This window comes from Sorex fumeus, unplaced genomic scaffold (genome assembly GCF_029834395.1).
Source record: "Sorex fumeus unplaced genomic scaffold, SorFum_2.1 ptg000078l, whole genome shotgun sequence".
In the NCBI taxonomy this organism is placed as follows: Eukaryota; Metazoa; Chordata; class Mammalia; order Eulipotyphla; family Soricidae; genus Sorex; species Sorex fumeus.
In genome coordinates, this window is record NW_026606135.1 from 5,745,608 (window position 1) to 5,765,000 (window position 19,393).

Here is a 19,393-nt window from a genome sequence, read left to right on the forward strand (position 1 = left end):
GGGTGACCCCTCCAGCCAACATTTCCTTCCTATGAGAATGGAGTTGTCAAGCTCTTCTACATTTATAGTTCTTAATCTCTGGAACATTTAAATAAGCATATAAATATTTAAACAAATCTTAACCTCCCCATCTCTTGCCTGCTTTCATTACAACATAAAGAAATAGATCTGGATCCAGAGAGTACAGTGAGTAGAGCACTTGCCTTGACTGTGGCCAACCCAGATTTAATCCTTACTAGGTGTGAAAATAAATCTTCTGATGGGCATCATTTATAATCTCTATACATTTATCTCCACCACCTTAATTGCGCAGTTCTCAAGTTTTTTAGAGTGCTTTACACTGCCAAATCTGAAGGTCAATTCCTGTCTTATTCAACCTCAACAGCAAATGACACTCTTAAGCATTGATTTCTCCCTGAAAAATTTTCTCTACTTAGCTTTTAGAAATTCTCTATTGTGTGTCTCCTCCTACCTCTGGACATGATTAAATGTCCTTTGCTTGTCTTCTGCTTGCCACACCCAGCACTACTCAAACTTATTTCTGTCTCTCTGGCTCAGGGGAATCATGTGTGTTGCCAGAGTTTGAGTCAGCCACATACAAGTCAAGCTCCCTACGCATTCTTCTCTCTCTAGCCCTAGGTGTCTTATCTCAAAAAGGCCATAAGGACTGACTTTTAAATGTACTCATCAACTCTGCTTCAATTAATGTCTTGAGTCAGGGTTTCCAGTTATCTTCTAACTGTAGGAAAGTCTGCTCAGTTTGAAAAATCTATTTGGCACACAGAGATGATACATGGATCCATGCGTTGCATGTAGAAAGTTCGAAGTTTGATCCCTGGCACCAAATGGACACCTAAGCACAGATAGATGTACTCTGATCGCTTTAAGCTCTGCTGGATTCTAGGAGTGCTGCAATTCTGGGTCCTAATTCCTGGTTGGCCAAGTATTGATGGATGTGATCCTCCCCAAAATGTGTTGAACTGGCAGCTGAGGTTTTACAAAATGGAACTATATGGAAGAAGATAAAAATTACATTGAGAGAGAGGGAGGGTGTGAATTTGCTTCTTGAAATACGTATGTATTTGGTCAGTTTGTGCAGTGTATTTTTTCTTTTTTGTTTTTGGGTCATATCCAGCTGGGTTTATTCAGAGGTTTGAGCTCAGGAATCTCTCCTGGTGAAGCATGGGAGATTATATGGGATGCTGGAGATTGAATCCAGATCAGCCCCATGTAAGGCAAGTGCCTTACCCATCCGCTATCTCTTTGGCTCCTGTGAAGTATGTTTTGTACACTGGTTTAAGGTCAAAAAGTGTGAAATTTACATCTCTGATCTCATTCAATCCTGTGACTTTAAATACTACAGGTCAATTTAGGCCTCTTGTTAAAGATAAATCAACAGAAATTAGATAGAAAAAATGATACTCCTAGCACACGCTAGGGGAAAAGGCAGCTCAGATAGAGAAGGGAGCACCAAATAAAGGGTGTTGGGAGGTTCCTCTCCGGATGGGAGATGCGTGCTGAGAGTAGACTATAGACCGAACAAGATTGCCACTCAATATCTCTTTTGCAAACCACAGTACTCAAAAGGAAAGAGAGAGCAAAAGGGAATGCCCTGCCACAGAGGTAGGGTGGGATGGGGGGATGGGGGGAGATACTGGGACTGGTGGTGGTGGAGAATGAGCACTGGTGGAGGGATGCGTACTTGATCATTGTATAACTGAAACCCAAGCACAAACATTTGTAAGTCTGCAACTGTACCTCATGGTATTTCACTAATAAAAATTTAAGGAAAAAAAAGTAGAAACAGTAAAAAATGATGCTCCTAAAGATTCCCTTGGAAGTCTTCCTTGGGAAAAGAAAGGCACAGAAAGGCCCACGTCAAGGAAAACCAAAGGGAGTGAAGGCACCTCTTCATTGTTACTAGCCAAAAAAAAAGAAAAAGGTTTGGAATTTGGAAACAAATTCAAAACTGGCTGTACCAGACCATAGTTTTACATCTTAGTAGCTTAGTAGTTCAGGACTTCTTGTGATCCATTTCAACTGACAATGTTTTCTTGTTATTTTTCACAAAGCTGTTAAAGATTGGGTTTCAGTCATACAATGGTCCAACACCTATCCTTCCACCAGTGTCCATTTCCCACTACCACTCCCAGCCTGCCTCTTATGGCAGGCACTTTCCTTCTCAATATGTTTTTGTTGCTTGCAGTTAAATTCTGGTAAAAATAGAAAGGTTAGAGTCTAGATCTTCAGTGGAGAGTCACTTTGACTCTGGCTGGTGACACGACCGAGGCCTAAATTCCTTTTCCCCCCCTCCACATGCCCTAACACGGAGTTGATGCTTTCACTATGCACACTAAGGCAATGGGAAGGTTAATTTGGACTCCTTGTCACCACTAAGGGGAGTTGAAATTACTCCACTGCTACCCTGCTACAAGATCAGCACTTCCCTTGGAGTTAGCACTTGGTCACCCATGAATGATCACCTTACTGATGGTCTTTCATTCTAAATGAAGACTTTTTTTTCTCAACGAGGCTTGGTTCCCTTGATGGCAGTGTTAGCCTCAACTCTAGTCTGGGTGGCAAGGACATAGACACATCCGATTTGTCAGCTCCCTTTCCCTGAGGACTCTGACCTCCTCTTCTAGGTGTATGCTTAACATTTATTGAATACATATTTATTGGATACTTCAAAGTGCCATGTCAGCATGCTCACTACTAATTCCATGCTCATTACTAACAAGTCAATACATTTTTTCCTTTAGAGAAATGAAAACGTTAACTACAGCTAGGTAGTTACAGCTGAATCAGGATTCATGCTTGTATTGTCTCCATGACAACTGGCTAACTCACATAGCCCTCTAGATCTGGAAGGCTCTTTCCTACTACCGACAGAAGGCGGCTAGGAATCCATATCCCTACATCAGCCAACATGTTTTACTACCCAGGATATGTCTAGGTTTTAGCTACTGAACCCTTTGGAGCATAAGTATAAATGTGGGAATTGCAAACAAGTCGGAAACAGTGTAAGATTTTTGAAAGAATCACCACCAAAACTTTATTCAAAATCAACAACACACAATGAATCTAAAGAGTTTCTGTCAGTGCTTCTCTTGACTACATTTATTAGGTAACAAGAGGTGGGAAAAGTTTAAGCAGCTCTGGTCTAGGCATGGGATATATCAGTGGAAGATAATAGTCATATCTTTGTTCTTTATGGAACAGCTCCTGCCTGAAGCAATAGAAGTCAACCAGGTTGCGGTAGCTAACCTTGCAAACTGTTTTAAGATGGATATGTGAAATTTATCACTGTATGTTGTACTTTTAAAAAATGATGCATTCGGAGCTGGAGAAATAGCACAGCGGGTAGGGCATTTGCCTTGCAAGTGGCTGACCTGGGTTCGATTTGCAGCAACCCATATGGTCTCCTGAGCACCGCCAGGATTAACTCCTGAGTGCAGAGCCAGGAGTAACCCCTGTGCATCACCAGGTGTGACCCAAAAAGCAAAAAAAAAAAAGATGCATTCAAGTTTGTTACAAAAATAGGATATTTGATTGTGTGTGTGTGTGTGTGTGTGTGTGTGTGCGCGCGCGAGTGTGTTAGTGGTGGTGCTGTAAAGCATATACTACCCTAGACCTACATTCTTGGCCCTGGCCTTGTACTGAACTGAAGATATTTTGAATTCATTAATTTGACCCTGTCAGTTTGCTCTTAAGTATGCAAAGTGCTCATAATTGCATTGAATAATCAGAATATCCTGGAGTAGTCAATTGTCCAATAGATTAAAAAAAATAAAAACAACATTTGCTGGCCATTCTCATAATTTACTCATGAATTTACTATGAAGTAATATAGACTATTGTTTTTATGACAAACATTTATTTTTTGTTTGATTTGGACCACATTTGGCACTGCTCCTGACTTACTCCTGGCTCTGTGCTCAGGGATCACTCCTGGTGGGCTAAGAGGACCATGATGGGGTGCCCTACACCCTGTACTATTGCTCTGACACCTATAATGAACAATTTTGGAGAAACTGGTAATGCCGAAAGCTCCACTTCTGCAAAGTCACTGCCACTGTCACTCTCTTCCTGTTGTTCATCGATTTGCTCGAGCGGGCCCAGTAACGTCTCCATTGGAGACTTTGTTGTTACTGTGTCTGGCGAAGGGGAGCTTGCCAGGCTCTGCCCTGCCGGCGAGATACTCTCGGTAGCTCGGGCTCTCTGAGAGGGGCGGAGGAATCGAACTCGGGTCTGCCATGTTGGCCGCGTGCAAGGCAAACGCCCTACCCGCTGTGCTATGGCTGGAGCATACCGCCAACCAAATAATCTCCTTCTCCTGCCCAAACACTAACAAGCGGTCAGGCCCGGGGTGGGGGTGGGGGGTGGGGTTCCCTGAAGGACAACGCTAGGGTGGGTGGGAGTCTCCGATCTTGGCAGGGGGGGCCCTGAAGCCTCGAACCTTCCCCGCGGCCGAAGCACGAAGGTGCGCCGGGAGCGCTGCCCACCCACCAGCCAGCAGCCCCGCCGCCGCCTCCTCCGCCAGCTGCGGCTGCCGCGTCGCTAGGCAACGGCTCCGCCCACCCTCGAGGCGAGCACGTGACGCGCGCGTCACGTGACAGCCCAGTTGGCGTTCTCGGGCAGGGCACAGTGGGCAGGCCCGGCGGCGGCCGAGCTGTGGACCTGCCGCGTCCGCGTCTCAGGCATGCTCGGGGCAGGCCGGGGCGGCCCAGCCGCTAGCCCCGCGCCCACCTGAGGTAACTCGCGCTGCCGGGGGACGGGCGGACCCCACGCCGCGCTCAGCAGCCGCTGCCTTCGGCCGCGGGACCCGGCGGCCCAGCCGGGGCCACGGCGGGGGTGTGGCTGCTGGCGGCGAGCTCCGCGACAGGTGGGCCGGTGCGTCATCCGGGGTCTGGGGACCGGCGCGGGCCCGGCTGAGCGGCGACGGCGGGATCGGGCCGTGGGCTCGAGGCTGCCTCTCGGGCCGAGCCGGACACCACAGAGCGGGCGCGGAGGCCCCGGGTCGCGTCGCGTGAGTCAGTGCCAGGCCGCGCCGGGAGACGCGGGGAAAGTCCGCCCTGGACCTCGATCCCGCCCCGAGCGCGCGCCGCGTCGATGAGGAGCCTGGGCCGGGGGCTGCGCCAGCACCGTCCCCTTCTGGCGTGTGCGATCGCGAGGGAGACCGCGTGTATTGGACGCTGCCACGGGGAAAGCGGAGGTAGATATTCCCCCTTCCCCTCCCCCCGCGACCCCCCTTTTAATTGCTACTCCCCCCCCCCCCCGAAGTCTGTCATCGACTCCGCACGATTTGGGTTGTTGTTCACCTGGGTCGAGTTTCCAGTGAAAAGGAATTGCAAGAAGTCATCACGGGTGTAGATTCTGCTTCCTGCAGGCAGTCCACCCCAACTCCCCCCCCCCCCCCGCCCCCCTTAATATAGCGGAACCTTTCTTCTTTGGCCAACGTGTAAGAGAAACTTGGATCTGTGTCACATTCTCCCCACTACCCTCATCCCCTTTGACCCCCTCCGGGCCCCCTCTTCCCCCCAAGAAGTCTCTGCTTTATTTATTTATTTATTTATCTTTGGCTTTTGGGGTCACACCTGGCGATGCACAGGGGTTACTCCTGGCTCTGCACTCAGGAATTACTCCTGGAGGTGCTCAGGGGGGACCATATGGGATGCTGGGAATCGAACCCGAGTCGGCCGCGTGCAAGGCAAATGCCCTACCCGCTGTGCTCCAGCCCAAGAGGTCTTTCCTTTAGAAACTCTGTTTCAGAATTGAGGACTTTTGATGGGATATGGAAGTTGAATCCTTTCTGTGTGCTCTCTTTTTCTTTGATTGTTGTTCAAATGTATGTCATGCAGCTGGAGAGACAGTATGTGCTTCATAATAGGAAAGGCCAGGAATAAAGAACTTTCTCGTCATCTTTTCTTGCATTCCGTTCCCGGGAGAAGTTGGAGCATAGTTTTTTTTTTTTTTTCTTTTTGCTCTTGACATGGTTTGGTTGCTTAGGCACAAAATGGGAGTGGCAGATTCCTTTTTAAAACTAAACTTTTATGAGAGCTAATGAAAGGATTAGGATGATTTCTCTGAAAACATGAAAAATGGAACTAAGCTCTTCAGAGTTATGAAATATGGTGGACATATTCTAAATTTTGAGACCCTGAAGCAAGGCAATTTTGTATTTTCAGAGAACTGGGTCTAGAAGAAAATGTGGCCCTCTTTTCCTATAGTGAATGAACATCAGTGTTAGGGCATGTGTGTAGATCCTCCAAAAAAGTTTTCAGGGATTTTTTTTGGGGGGGGGAAGTTAATAAAAAATAGTTTCCTAATTTATTTTTGGAAACTAGAGTTGAAACTGACTCTAGTCAGTTTCTGAAACTATAAAGCAAGTTTGATAGTAAAAGAGGAAGCCGATAGCCTTTAACTGCATCTGCGTTGCTGCTTCTGGATGGTAAGCCAAAGTGGGCATCAACTGGATGGTGAATAGAACCCAAGGTACCTGGTAAAGTACCTTTTTCATTGTAAAGTAGACTCTCTTGTTGGCTCTTTAAATTTAGCAAGTCACTTACCTTGTTGTTGTCAGTTTCTGTTACCTAGTGAGGAAACTGATTACTGTACCTTTCTACTTTTTTTCTTGGTTGAGGACAGGCATTTTTATTTCTTTTCTGTTGTTTTGGCCACAGTCAGCGGTGCTTCAGGTCTTACTCCTGGCTTTACACTCAGGGATCACTCTTGGTGGGCTCAGGGATTCTATGGAGGGGCTGGAAATTTAACCCAGGTTGACCTTGTGCAAAGCGAATGCCCACATATTCTCTGTACTATCCTCTATGGCGTAATTATCATTTTTCATTCTACGTTTTGAGATGCTGCACCACCCTTTAGCATGTTTTAGGGTTGCCAGAAAAAATATAGACTACCGGTTTTGAATTTCACTGAATCACTTAATCACTTAAATACTGAATAAATTTTTAATATAAATATTGCATAGGCCATGCCTATATTTAGAACTTTTGCTTCTCTAATAGCCCTTTGAAAAATTTATGAAATGCTACACATACAAAACTACGAGATCTGCATCTACGAAATTCAAAAATAGAATATTACCTACGCCATTGAAACCTGAGTGCCTCATCCTGACTGCTCTCTGACTCCCTTTCTTTGCTTTTCTTCAGTCTTGTTTTCTACACATAAATTTGTGTAAAACACTGATTACTTTAAAATATTTTTGAATTTCATGTAAATGCTACATAATGTGTTTTTTCTCCACTTAGTTTACTGTTTTATTTTCATGGATTTTTTTCCCCCACCGTTCTATCCATGTAGGATTTTTTTCAAGTATAAGGATTTCCAGAGGCAAACACCCAGGATTCTGCTGTACACAAGTGTACACATTTGTCATCTTACTAGACCTTGTCAGATTTTTTTTTCTGTGTGGTTGTACTGTTTTATTTCCCTACCAATAGCATATTAGAAGTTCTGTTGTTTTCCTGTCAGTAGAACGCTTCTGTAGAAGATAATCATAAAACTAATAATAAGATATTATCTAGAGTATCTAGAGAACTCATATCTCTATAAAAAGAACTCAATTTGAAAATAAAAAATTGGTGGTTGGAGAGATAGTGCAGTGGTTAGAGCATTTGCTTTGCACACAGCCAACCTGGGTTAGATTCGTGGCATCCTAGATGGCTCCCCAAGCACCTCCTGCAATAATTCTTGAGTGCAGAACCAGTGGTAACCCCCTAGCACCCCTGAATGTGTCCCACAACTGTAGCACCGTAGCACTGTCCTCTCATTGTTCATTGATTCGCTTGAGTGGGCACCAGTAACATCTCACAACAAAGTGTGAGACTTGTTGTTACTGTTTTTGGCATATCGAATACATCACAGGGAGCTTGCCAGGCTTTGCTGTGTGGGCGAGATGCTCTCCGTAGCTTGCGGGGCTCTGTGAGAGGGGTGGAGGAATTGAACTCGGGTCGGCCATGTCAGGCGCTTGCAAGGCAAATGCCTTACCCACTGTGCTATCGCTCCAGCCCACTACACACACAAAGAAAACAAAAAAGTTTACTGACTTTATGAATAAGGAACTCAACAATAAATTTTAAAGTTAAAAAAATAAAGACTTTGAAAAGTTTTTAGTCGCATTTGTGCCCACACGACATCTTATTATCTCATTCTTGCTTTGACAACCTGGCAGGCTACCAAGTATAGCCTGCCCACGTGGCAGAGTCTGGCAAACTCCCCGTGGCGTACCCAATATGCCAAATACCAGTGATAGTGATGGGTTTCATTCTCCTAACCCTGAAAGAACCTTGAATGTGGCACATTTTATAATCTCAGGGCTAGGACGAAGGAGACATTACTGGTGCCTGCTCGAGGCAATTGGCGAACAACAGGATGATCTTGATGGTGATCATGATAATAATTAGAAAATATGTTTAGAATTTAAATGCTATTATTCTATAATGACTGCCATCTATACAACCTTGTATTATTAGTACTTTGTAGTAGTGGGGGGCCTCCCAAGGTACAAATGGGTCACTCTCAGCAGTGCTTGTCCAGTTGCATTGGACAGTTCAATGCAAGAACCAGAGAATTTAGGACTACTTGCGTGATATGATGCTGGGTAGCTTTACTAGCTTTAAAGCCCCTTAATTGTTCTCTGGAGCGATAGCACAGCGGTTAGGGCGTTCGCCTTACAAGCGGCCAACATGGCCGACCCGAGTTCGATTCCTCCGCCCCTCTCGGAGAGCCCGGCAAGCTACCGAGAGTATTCGATATGCCAGACACAGTAACAACAAAGTCTCCAATGGAGACGTTACTGGGCCCGCTCGAGCAAATCGACGATCAACGGGAGGGCCTTTACCTTTACCTTTTAATTGTTCTCTCTCACTGTATCCTTTTGCCTTATCACAGACATAACTGTTACCTTACAATTTGCTTTTATTATTTTTTATTTTATTTTATATTTTATATATTTATATTTTATATTTTATTATTTTCTGTTTTTTTAAAAAGTTTACACATTTGAATATCCATATAGTTTTTATCTCTGTGCTGCTCAACTTAATACTAGTATTATTTTATATACACTTATACTTCTTTATTTAGTTAATATATTGACAGCGTGAATATTAATGTCTAAGGCATACAATGTTATTGTACCATACCTACCAGCAAAGTGCCAATATAGGATCCTATACTTATGTCTCTTAAGTTTTTCCTTGTCTTTCTTTTCCCCAGACTGCAGCCCACCACTTTGGTAAACTTAATTCTGTTGAGTCTAAGAATTTGTTTCCAGCAGCCATTGTTCTCTTGCTTTGTTTCTTTATATTTTACATATAAGTGAGCTCCTGGGTATTTGTTTTTCTCTTGACTTACTCTGCTTAACATGACCCCCTCTAGTTGCATCAGACTAGAAAAATACAAGCTTTCATCTTGTAGCTGAGTATTATTCCATTATCACTGTCACTGTCCTCCTGTTGTTCACTGATTTGCTCGAGCGGGCCCAGTAACGTCTCCATTGGAGACTTTGTTGTTACTGTGTTTGGCATATCGAATACATCACGGGTAGCTTGCCAGGCTCTGCCGTGCGGGTGAGATACTCTTGGTAGCTTGCCGGGCTCTCCGAGAGGGTGGAGGAATCGAACTCGGGTTGGCCATGTTGGCTGCGTGCAAGGCAAACGCCATACCGCTGTGCTATCACTCCAGCCCTATTCCATTATATATATAAAATATATATTATATATCAAATATACATTATATATCTTTATATATAATATGTTTTAAAATATATATATAAATATATTTTCCCCCAGGATTTTTCCATCTATACATCTCTGATGTCAGTTTTTGTAAATAGTGCTTCAGTAAGTAGATAAGCATATATCTTTTTCAAATAATGTTTCTGTGTTCTTAGGAGTAGAATTTCTGGATCATATGGTAATTCTAATTTGAAATTTTTTAAAAATTTTATTGAATCACCATGAGATAGTTACAAGCTTTCATGTTTGGGTTACAGTCACACAATGATCAAACACTCAATGATCAAACACACAATGAATGTCCACCAGTGCACACTCCCCATCACCAATCTCCCCAGTATACCCCCCTTCCCCACCCTCCCTATGCTTTCATGGCAGACAGTATTCCCCATACTCTCTACTTGGCATTATGGTTTGCAATACAGACACTGAGAGGTCATCAGGTTTGGCACATTATCTACTCTTGGCACACATCTCCCATCCCAACTGATTCCTCCAGCCATCATTTTCTTAGTGATCCCTTCTCTATTCCAGCTGCCCTCTCCCCTCCGCTCATGAAGCAGGCTTCCAGCCATGGGGCAATCCTCCGACCTATGTATCTACTGTCCTTGGGTGTCAGCCTCATGTTATGTTATTCTTTACTCCACAAATGAGTGCAGTCTTTCTATGTCTGTCCTTTTTCTGCCTCATTTCACTTAGCATGATACTCTCCATGTCTATCCATTTATAAGAAAATTTCATGACTTCATCTCTCCTAACAGCTGTATAGTATTCCATTGTGTAGATGTACCAGAGTTTCTTTAACTAGTCATCTGTTCTAGGGAAATTGGGTTGTTTCTAGATTTTGGCTATTGTGAACAGTGCTGCAATGAACATATAGGTACAGATGTCATTTCTACTGTGCTTTTTTTTGCATCCATGGGATAATCTGAGAAATGGCATTGTGGGGTCATATGGAAGCTCAATTTGTAGTTTTTGAAGGACTGTCCATATTGTTTTTCAGAAAGGCTGGACCCAGTCAACATCCCACTAACAGTGAAAGGGTGTCCCTTTTTCCCCACATCCATGCCAGCACTAGTTGCTTTTGTTTTTTTGAATGTGTGCTAGTCTCTGTGGTGTGAGATGATATCTCATTGTTGTTTTTATTTGCATCACCCTGATGACTAGTAATGTGGAGCGTAATTTTAATTTTTTGAGAAATCGCCATTCTGTTTGTTCATTGAGATTGTTCCAGTCAGCAGTGAATGAAAGTTTGTGTGTGTGTTCCTCCCCGGCTCCCCACTTTTCATCACTGTTACTTCTGGACTTTTTAATATGGGTCATTCTCACTACTGTGAGGTGATAATCTTATTATTTTGATTTGCATTTTCCTGATAATTTGTAATGATGAACACATTTACACGTGCCTCTCAGACATCTGTCTTTGTTCAACTTTTCCCCCCATTTTTATTTATTTATTTTAATTTTTAATTTTTTAATTTTTTTTAATACTGTAGGAATACTGCTATTTTTTCAGCCATTGATTAAGCTGATTGAATTGAGCATGAACTCCATATTACTTTTTTTAAAAAAAATCTATCACTGTGAGATAAAGTTACAAAGCTTTCATGTTTGAGACTCAGCCACAATGATGAAACACCCATCCTTCCACCAGTGCACATTTTCCACCACCCACATCCCAGTCCTCACCCTGCCTCTATTGCAGACAGTTTCTCCAATATTCTCTCTCTAATTTTGGGCATTATGTTTTGCTTGAAATTTCCCACCACCATTAAAGCCTACCTGCCAGGGGCAGATGCTAGATAATTTATTTTCCATTGTTCATTTTGAATATCATGAGAGCTCACATGGCCATGATTGTAAAAAATGTAAATTTCTAGATTGTAAGTGGTTGGGTTCCAGAGACATCTCTGTATGGCACTAATCCATTTTGGGATCCAGTTAGGAGTCTCTGGACCAGGGCTGTTGGTACACTAAGATGGCACCCGGAAGCAAATTGTGGGCGCGATAGTCAGTCTGCTTGGTAGGTGGGGACCTGGAGAGGGGCAGCCTGGGTCCTCTGCCACCAGGCGGCCTGGAGATTCAGTCCTGGGACCCGAATGCTGGGGCGGGGAGGTTGGGGAGAGGTTGCTTGTAGAAGCTCTTGGTTGCAGGATTCTTTCTGGAGTAGGTTGGGAGAGCACACCTGCTGCATCTGGGGTGCCCTGGTGATATTGGCTCGGTATGGGTCCCGGAGATATCTCCAGCACTGTGGCGTCTTTCAGGACTTGCTGCTGTGTCTCTGGGCCAGGGCTGTTGGTGTGCTCAGATGGCGCCTGGACGCAAATTGTGGGCATGACAGCCAGTCTTTTGGGCTGTTGGGGGCCTGGGGAGGGACAAACCAATTCCTCTGCTGCCATGCAGTCTGGAGATTCCGTCCTGGAACCCGCATACCTGGGCCTTGCTTGTGGAAGCTCTTGGTCACTGGGACTTCATCTAGAGTAGGCAGAAATTTCGCCATTTTTAATGGGTCTTTTTGCTATTTTCTTGTTGAATTTTGTGTAGCACTGTAGCACTGTGTTGTTCATTGATTTGCTCAAATGGTCCCAGTAACGTCTCCATTGTGAGACTTGTTGTTACTGTGTTTGGCATATCGAATACGTCACGGATAACTTGCCAGGCTCTGCCGTGCGGGCGAGATACTCTTGGTAGCTTGCTGGGCTCTCTGAGAGGGGCGGAGGAATTGAACCTGGCTTGAACTAAAATTGGAACGATACAGAGATTTGTGAGTGCTTTAAATATTTTGGATATTAATTCTTTGTCAGCTGTATGGTCTTTTGTCCTATGTAGTATCAGACTAGAGAGTCCATATTTTTATATGACTAATTTATTGATGTTTCATTGCTACATTATATACTTGTACTATATATTCCATTATTTGATCTTTTCAGTTTTGAGAAATGATTGTGTTATCAGACTTTCCCCCTGTTAATAGAGTGATAATATGAACATTCTTTGCATATCTTCTGGTGCTCATGGCATGATGTTTTTGAGTACACAATTTAAAGTATTCTATGGGTCTGATGGATTGATGTTTAAGCCTCCTGATAGTGCTTGGGGAACCATATAGTGGTAGGATTTGGAGTCAGGGTCATGTGTGTGCTAGGCATGTACTCTATCACTTAAACTATTTCCCCAGCACCCATATTTCCTTTATTATGTATCTTTACAAATAACTTAAATTCTTTTAACCCGTTATAACTGGGCTAGAGCGATAGCACAGTGGGTAGGGCATTTGCGTTGCAAGCGGCCAACATGGTCGACCCGAGTTCGATTCCTCCGCCCCTCTTGGAGAGCCCGGCAAGCTACCGAGAGTATCTCGCCCACACGGCAGAGCCTGGCAAGCTACCCGTGATGTGTTCGATATGCCAAACACAGTAGCAACAAAGTCTCACAATGGAGACATTACTGGGCCCACTCGAGAAAATCGATGAACAATGGTAAGACAGTGACAGTTATAACTATATTTTGACCACACATGACTATGCTCTGGGCTTACACCTGGCTCTGCACTCAGGGATCACTCCCAGGGGAATTGGGGGACCATATGTGGTGCCTGGGATCAAATCTGGGTCAGCCGTTTGCAAGGCAAACACCTTACCTGCTGTACAGTTCTTCCAGCCCCTATATAACTTCTCATATGTATTAATTTTTATCAAATGCTCTATCATATCACCTTTCCCATCAATCTCTGTGTTTCTCTGGAGGCGTTTTGTTTTAGTGTGTTCCATAATCCTGTCTTTGGATTAATGTAAACCTGAATTCAGTTGGAAGTGATGTGTTTGTTTAGAGTTTTTAACCTGGAAATTTTTATTTTATTTTAGAGAAATTAAGAATGAATATTTTGATGAGAGGTTACTACCAACTTCCCATGTCAGCTGTTTCTTTTTCTCTGCATTTTTCAGTCTCTCCAGAGAAATGTCTGTTCTCCCCCTATACTTAGTTTTGGCAATTTTCGCTGTTATTCCTCAAAGTGTATTCCTTGACCAGCCACAAAGACATTATCTTGGTGCTTGTTAGAAGTATAGATTCTTAAGCTGTATCACAAACCTACTATGTCAGAATAAAATGATTTGTATGAACATGAACAGTTTGAAAACATTGTGCTGTGCTAATAATTATGTCAGTAGAAACCAGAAATATATATGTCTGTCATGCCAAACCCATCACAATTTGGATGTAACTCTTCCAGCTGTAACTCTCAGCTGGCTTCCAAAGTGTCAGTAGAAGGTGGAGCTGGAGAGTGTCAGTGGATGTTTTTAAAGGCCAGACATAGAAGTGGCTGACATTACTTGCCTCATCATATTGACCAGAAAGCAATCACTCGACTTCTAATATATTTGCAAGGGAGACTGGAAAATGTAATCTCCTGATTTGTTCAGGAACTGGCCATTCTGGTTGCAAAGTGTTTCATTCTTCCATGTGTAGACAGACCACACTAATCTAAGTAGACATTGCCTCCTATTCTGAGTGATGCTCAGGTGTCTCAGTCTGGATCTCAGTTCTTTTTCAGGTGAACCAAGGCACACTATGCATGATAAGAGCACAAAGTTGCTAGATCTCATTTGAAAGGTGAAGCATAGCATCATTCCTTCAGGGATTCTATAATCTTTGTGGACAGACATAAAGGAAAAGTCCCCTTCTTGGAAGGGAATTGCCTTCAGGAGATAGCCACATCCCGTTTCCTTCATGTACCCAAGGCACGTCCCCTAGGAGATTTCATTTTCTATTATGTATTTGGCCATATCATACAGACACAGTTGATGTTGGGAGAATGATCTCCTTGGATTCTGTGAAGTTGGCCTAAATGTACAAAGTTGAACTTCCAGAGATTGTCTTTTTGTTCTGGAAAAGACATTCTCAGCCCGGAGTTGTTTTTCTGCCAGTACAGTCTTGAGCAGGCTTTGTGTCTATTTGCGTCCAGTCACTTTAAGTGCCAATAACCAAGTTTAGTCATCAACAGATTTTCTGAGTTATTTCCATTGCTTAGTTGGAGCATCTTTTCCTCCCAGACTTTAAACATCATGGTTTATAAAGTTGTTCATGATGATTCGTTACAGGAATTCTGTATTCCAGTACCAATCTCATCACCACTATCACCTTCCCTCCACCATTGTCTCCCAACCACCTCTCAAGCCTAACCCATAGCAGGCCCGCAATAATTTTGATTATTTTGGATTGCTTGTTGCCATTGAATGGCTAAGGGAATGATCAAAACCTTGTTTTTGTAGAAAAAAAGTTGTGAAAATTGTGTATCTCATCATGGGGACATTCAGTTCTTATCTGAGGTTTTACTGAGCTCCTGTTGAAAGTTAAACCTTCTGTGTTAATGTTTTTGTTAGTTTACTTTGTTTGGCTCTGCGTTATATCCCATCCAATCTGGTATGCACTACTGGAATGTCAGTGTTGTAGAGTTTGCATGAGCTCCAGAAAATCCAGAATATTTAGCTGGGAAGTTAACTGGGCAGTTAATGTAACTGGGCATGGCTGGCAGGGTCTTCTGGAAGTTTGGGAAGATGGGGGAGGTGTCGCCTCCCCTGACTCTGAGAAGACCTAGGATTTTTAGCCACAAAGACCCTTCTACCTGGAGTTTCCTGCAGATTATGTTCTCTGTGGTGCTCAGTCCAGAGGTGTAGAGGTTCAGCCAGAGGCACGATGGCAGCTTTGGGATGTGGGAGTTGCTTCTGGGGCTTTGCCTGGGCGTGCCTGCCGCCCTCCAAGACTACCCCCGGGGTCTCAGCCAGGAATGGGTTTTCGAGAGATTTTGGAGCATCATATTTTAATTCTCTCTCTTATATGAAGTTTTTAAATGCCTACAGAAAGATGACTAAGCAAATTCTAGTTGTTTTAGTTTCTTTTATGACCGTTCCTCGCTTCTGGTAGCACTCACTGGTTGGCTAGGGGCCTAAGCGACCAGTTATTTCATTTGTAGACTTTTATCTCTCTGTTTTAGACAGAAGGTTTCCACTCTGATAACCTGAGGCCCAAGCCCGTTGGTATCATATTTGCATACCAGCTCACTTTATGTCCATATCCATCATGCCTTGTACTTTATGATATGGCTTTCTGCCTTGCTGAATTAATAACTTTTTATATGTTATGTCTTCAGAATCTTTTTGTTTCTTTGGGTGCTACTCCTCTTTGCTCATTTGAGGTATTATCATTTATAACTTTTAAAAATTAAATGTTTCATTTTGAAATAAACTAGGTTCATCTGTAGTTGTAAAATAATGTAGAAGGATGTATTTTACCTTTTCCAGATTTTCTTCTATGTCACTATTTTTCTAATGTAGGACATCTGGACCATAATGTAAGTTGTAGCTCGTCTAGGGGGAAAAACATCCCACAGGAAACCCCTTTTTGTTTTATGTTGCCATTTATAGATATTCTCACTTTTCCTTTCTCCTTACCCACTGCCTTTTTAACCCTTGGAAACGACTAATATGTTCTCACATTTCTAAATTTTGTTCAAGGATATTATATCATTGGAATCACATATTTTTGGCTAGATTTTTTTTAAAACTCAACACAGTTTTAAAAAATTGTCCTGGTTGTTGCATGTCCAGATAGTTCATTTTTAAAAAAATTCTTTTTACATTGCTATGTAGTATTCTGTTGTATGGATATACTATAATTTATTTAACTGAAGGACTAGTTAAATAAAATTGTTACAAAATTTTTTGTGCAGACACTATCTTATTTTTATTTTTAATTTAATTAATTTCTTTTTTTTTTTTTGGTTTTGGGGCTACAGCTGGTGGTGCTCAGGGATTACTCCTGGCTCCACGCTCAGGGGTCATTCCTTGCAGGCTTGGGGGACCATATGAGATGCTGGGAAATGAATTCAGGTCAGCTGCTTGCAAGGCAAATGCCCTACTGAACTATCTCCCAGTCACCCCACTTTACTTTTTATTGTGTGTTCATTGGCAGTCATGGACTTTGTTGTGGTGCTTACCATCACAGACTGCAGTTCTGCTGGACTATTACTTTCATGTGAGGTGGTTCTGGAGATTAAACTTTGGATCTCATGCTTGCAAAACAGGCATTCTACTACTGAGCTGTTCCTGGGTCCCCTGTGTAGGGTTTTATGTGACTTTATTGCCTTAGAATAAATATTATCAAGTGCAGTTGTTAGGTTGTGTGATATATATTTAGTTTCATTTTTGGAAATTGCCAAAATTATTTCCTAGAGTGAATATACAGTTCATATTCTTACTGATAATATCAAGGTGATCAGATTTCTTTTTATCTTCTGCAGCTTATGGGTTTTGATGCCATTATTTAATTTTTAAATTCATGTATTATTTAAAAATTAAAGAGTTACATTATTGTGTGTGTATATATAATACATACATGTATGCATATTTATTATATATATACTATATGTATTATACATATATATACATTATATGTATTATACATACATGTATATAAATGTATTTAGGAGTATCCTAAATATATTATTGCACCTTTTCAAAAGTAAATTGTAACACCATTCCCAACACCCGTTAAAAACCTTCTACAACCATAGTTGGATCCCCGACTTCGCACCCCCACCCCCCCGCCCCGCTCCCTGCCCCAACCCCTTGTCTTTTGTGAGTCATGCCTTCTGGTAACTTCAGTTCTGTTATCTAAATACTGGGGTGAATTTTTTTCCTTATCTTGTTCTTTTTCTTTTGTTTTATTTTGAATGGTCATCATATGAATGAAATCATTCAATATTTGTCTTTCTCTTTCTGATGCATATCATTCCAAATTACACCCTCCCACTCACCCCCCTTAGTAACAAATGGCAAGCTTTCCTAATTTTTTACAGAGAGTACTGTTCTGTCCTGAATATATGCCACATCATCTTTATCCACTCATCTGTCCTTGAGCACTTGGGTATTCCGTATCTTGGTGATTGCAGATAGTGCAGCAATGGACATAGGAGCACATGTATTCTTTTAGAGTTTGTATATTCTTCTGTAAACACCTGGAGTGGAATTGCTAATTTGTATGGTGCTTTCAGAATCTTACAAAACCTATACACTGATTCCGAAGAGACTAGACTAGTTCACATTTTCATCAACAATATACAATTCGTTTTTCTCCACAATCTTTCCAAATTTGTTGTTTATGGTCTTTGTCATATAGGTATTATCACAAATGTGAGGTAATAATTCATTTTAGTTGTTTTGTATTTCCCTTATGATGGAGGTGAGCATTTCCCTTTTAATTGTTTCAGTGACTTGATGGAAGGGTCACATAGGCTTGGGTATATTGCTCACCCACTTGGCTTCACTTCTTGCTGGGGATTGCACACTTCTATCATGATGTTTGCATACATTTGGTTGTGGCATACTGGAGGTTGTGTTGTCAGAAACCACAGTAGTGGTGCCAGGCATCACACTCAGCAGTGTAGGTTGATGCCAGGAATGGAACTGGTGGCCTCATGCATTAAAATCAGGTATTGTACCACTGAGTCACATACCTTCTCCTTCACAGGAAGGGTCATTATTATATGCTAGCAAAGCATTAACATTTTGGAGAGTTACTGGAAGACTTAAGTTTGTTAATTTATTTGTGACAATGTTATAAATGTTCTGGTATATGCCCAGGTGGCATTGTGGTTAAGGATATTAACTCGATGCTTTCATTATCACCTTAGGCCTGGGTTATTCTATCCTTTAATGGAGATGGTAAGACATACTTTACATATGGTAGTTGTGATAATTATGACAATTAAATAAAAACCTATAGAAATGGAAAATGTTACTCTTTTGTCATCAGAGTTAAAAAAAATAAAGGCAGTTTTTGAGCTGGAGAGATAGCACGGGTGATAAGCATGAAGCTGACCCAGTTTGATCCCTGGCATTGCATATGGTTCTCCAAGCACTACCAGGAGTGATCCCTGAACACAGGGCCAGAAGTAAGACCTGAGTACAACTGGATGCGCCCTACACCCTACACCTGTACTTTATTTCAGCTCTCCTGAATATTAATCAAGCTAGTTATAGTTATAGGAGCCCATTTTATGACCTGGAGAAGAAAAAAGCTTGGGCTAGGGAAGGCGAGATAGTTTGTTTTTTTAAATTTTTTTATTGAATCACTGTGAGATAGACCCTTACAAAGCTGTTTGTGATTGGATTTTAGTCATACAGTATTTCAACACCCATCCTGCCACGAGTGTACATTTCCCAGCACCAGTGTCCCCAGCCCAGTTTCTCTCCCATCATCCCCTACCCCCCATCCCCTGCCTGCCTTTTTGGCAGGCGCTTTTTATCTCTCTCTCTCTCTCTCTCCTTCTCTCTCTCTCTCTCCTTCTCTCTCCCTCTCTCTTTTTGGGCATTGTGGTTTGCAATATTGATACTGAAAGATTATCAAGAATATTTCTTTGCCACTTTTAACTCTCAGATCTTGTCCAGCATGATCATTCCCAGATATTATTATTATAGCAGTCTCTATCTTATCTACCCTTAGCCCCCCTCCCCCCACTTGTGGTAGTTCCATCCATTGACCAGTCCTTCTAACTCCTGGATATTAATCTTCTAATATATATATATATGTATACTTATATAACACAAATGAATGCAGTCATTCTATATCTATAT

General features: G+C 42.3%; 1 protein-coding gene across 3 annotated transcripts in view; it reads left to right on the forward strand.

Moving 5' to 3' along the window:
- The first annotated feature begins 4,658 nt into the window (after nucleotides 1-4,658).
- MARCHF8 (membrane associated ring-CH-type finger 8) overlaps nucleotides 4,659-19,393 on the forward strand; it is a 116,640-nt gene continuing 101,905 nt past the window's right edge. For 2 of the 3 annotated variants that reach the window (XM_056130424.1, XM_056130426.1), the window contains exon 1: nucleotides 5,069-5,215. The gene's annotated coding sequence lies outside the window, so the exon portion shown is untranslated. Of the gene's footprint in view, nucleotides 4,755-5,068; nucleotides 5,216-19,393 lie in introns of those variants that run through there. The other variant, XM_056130425.1, reaches the window with a different exon arrangement.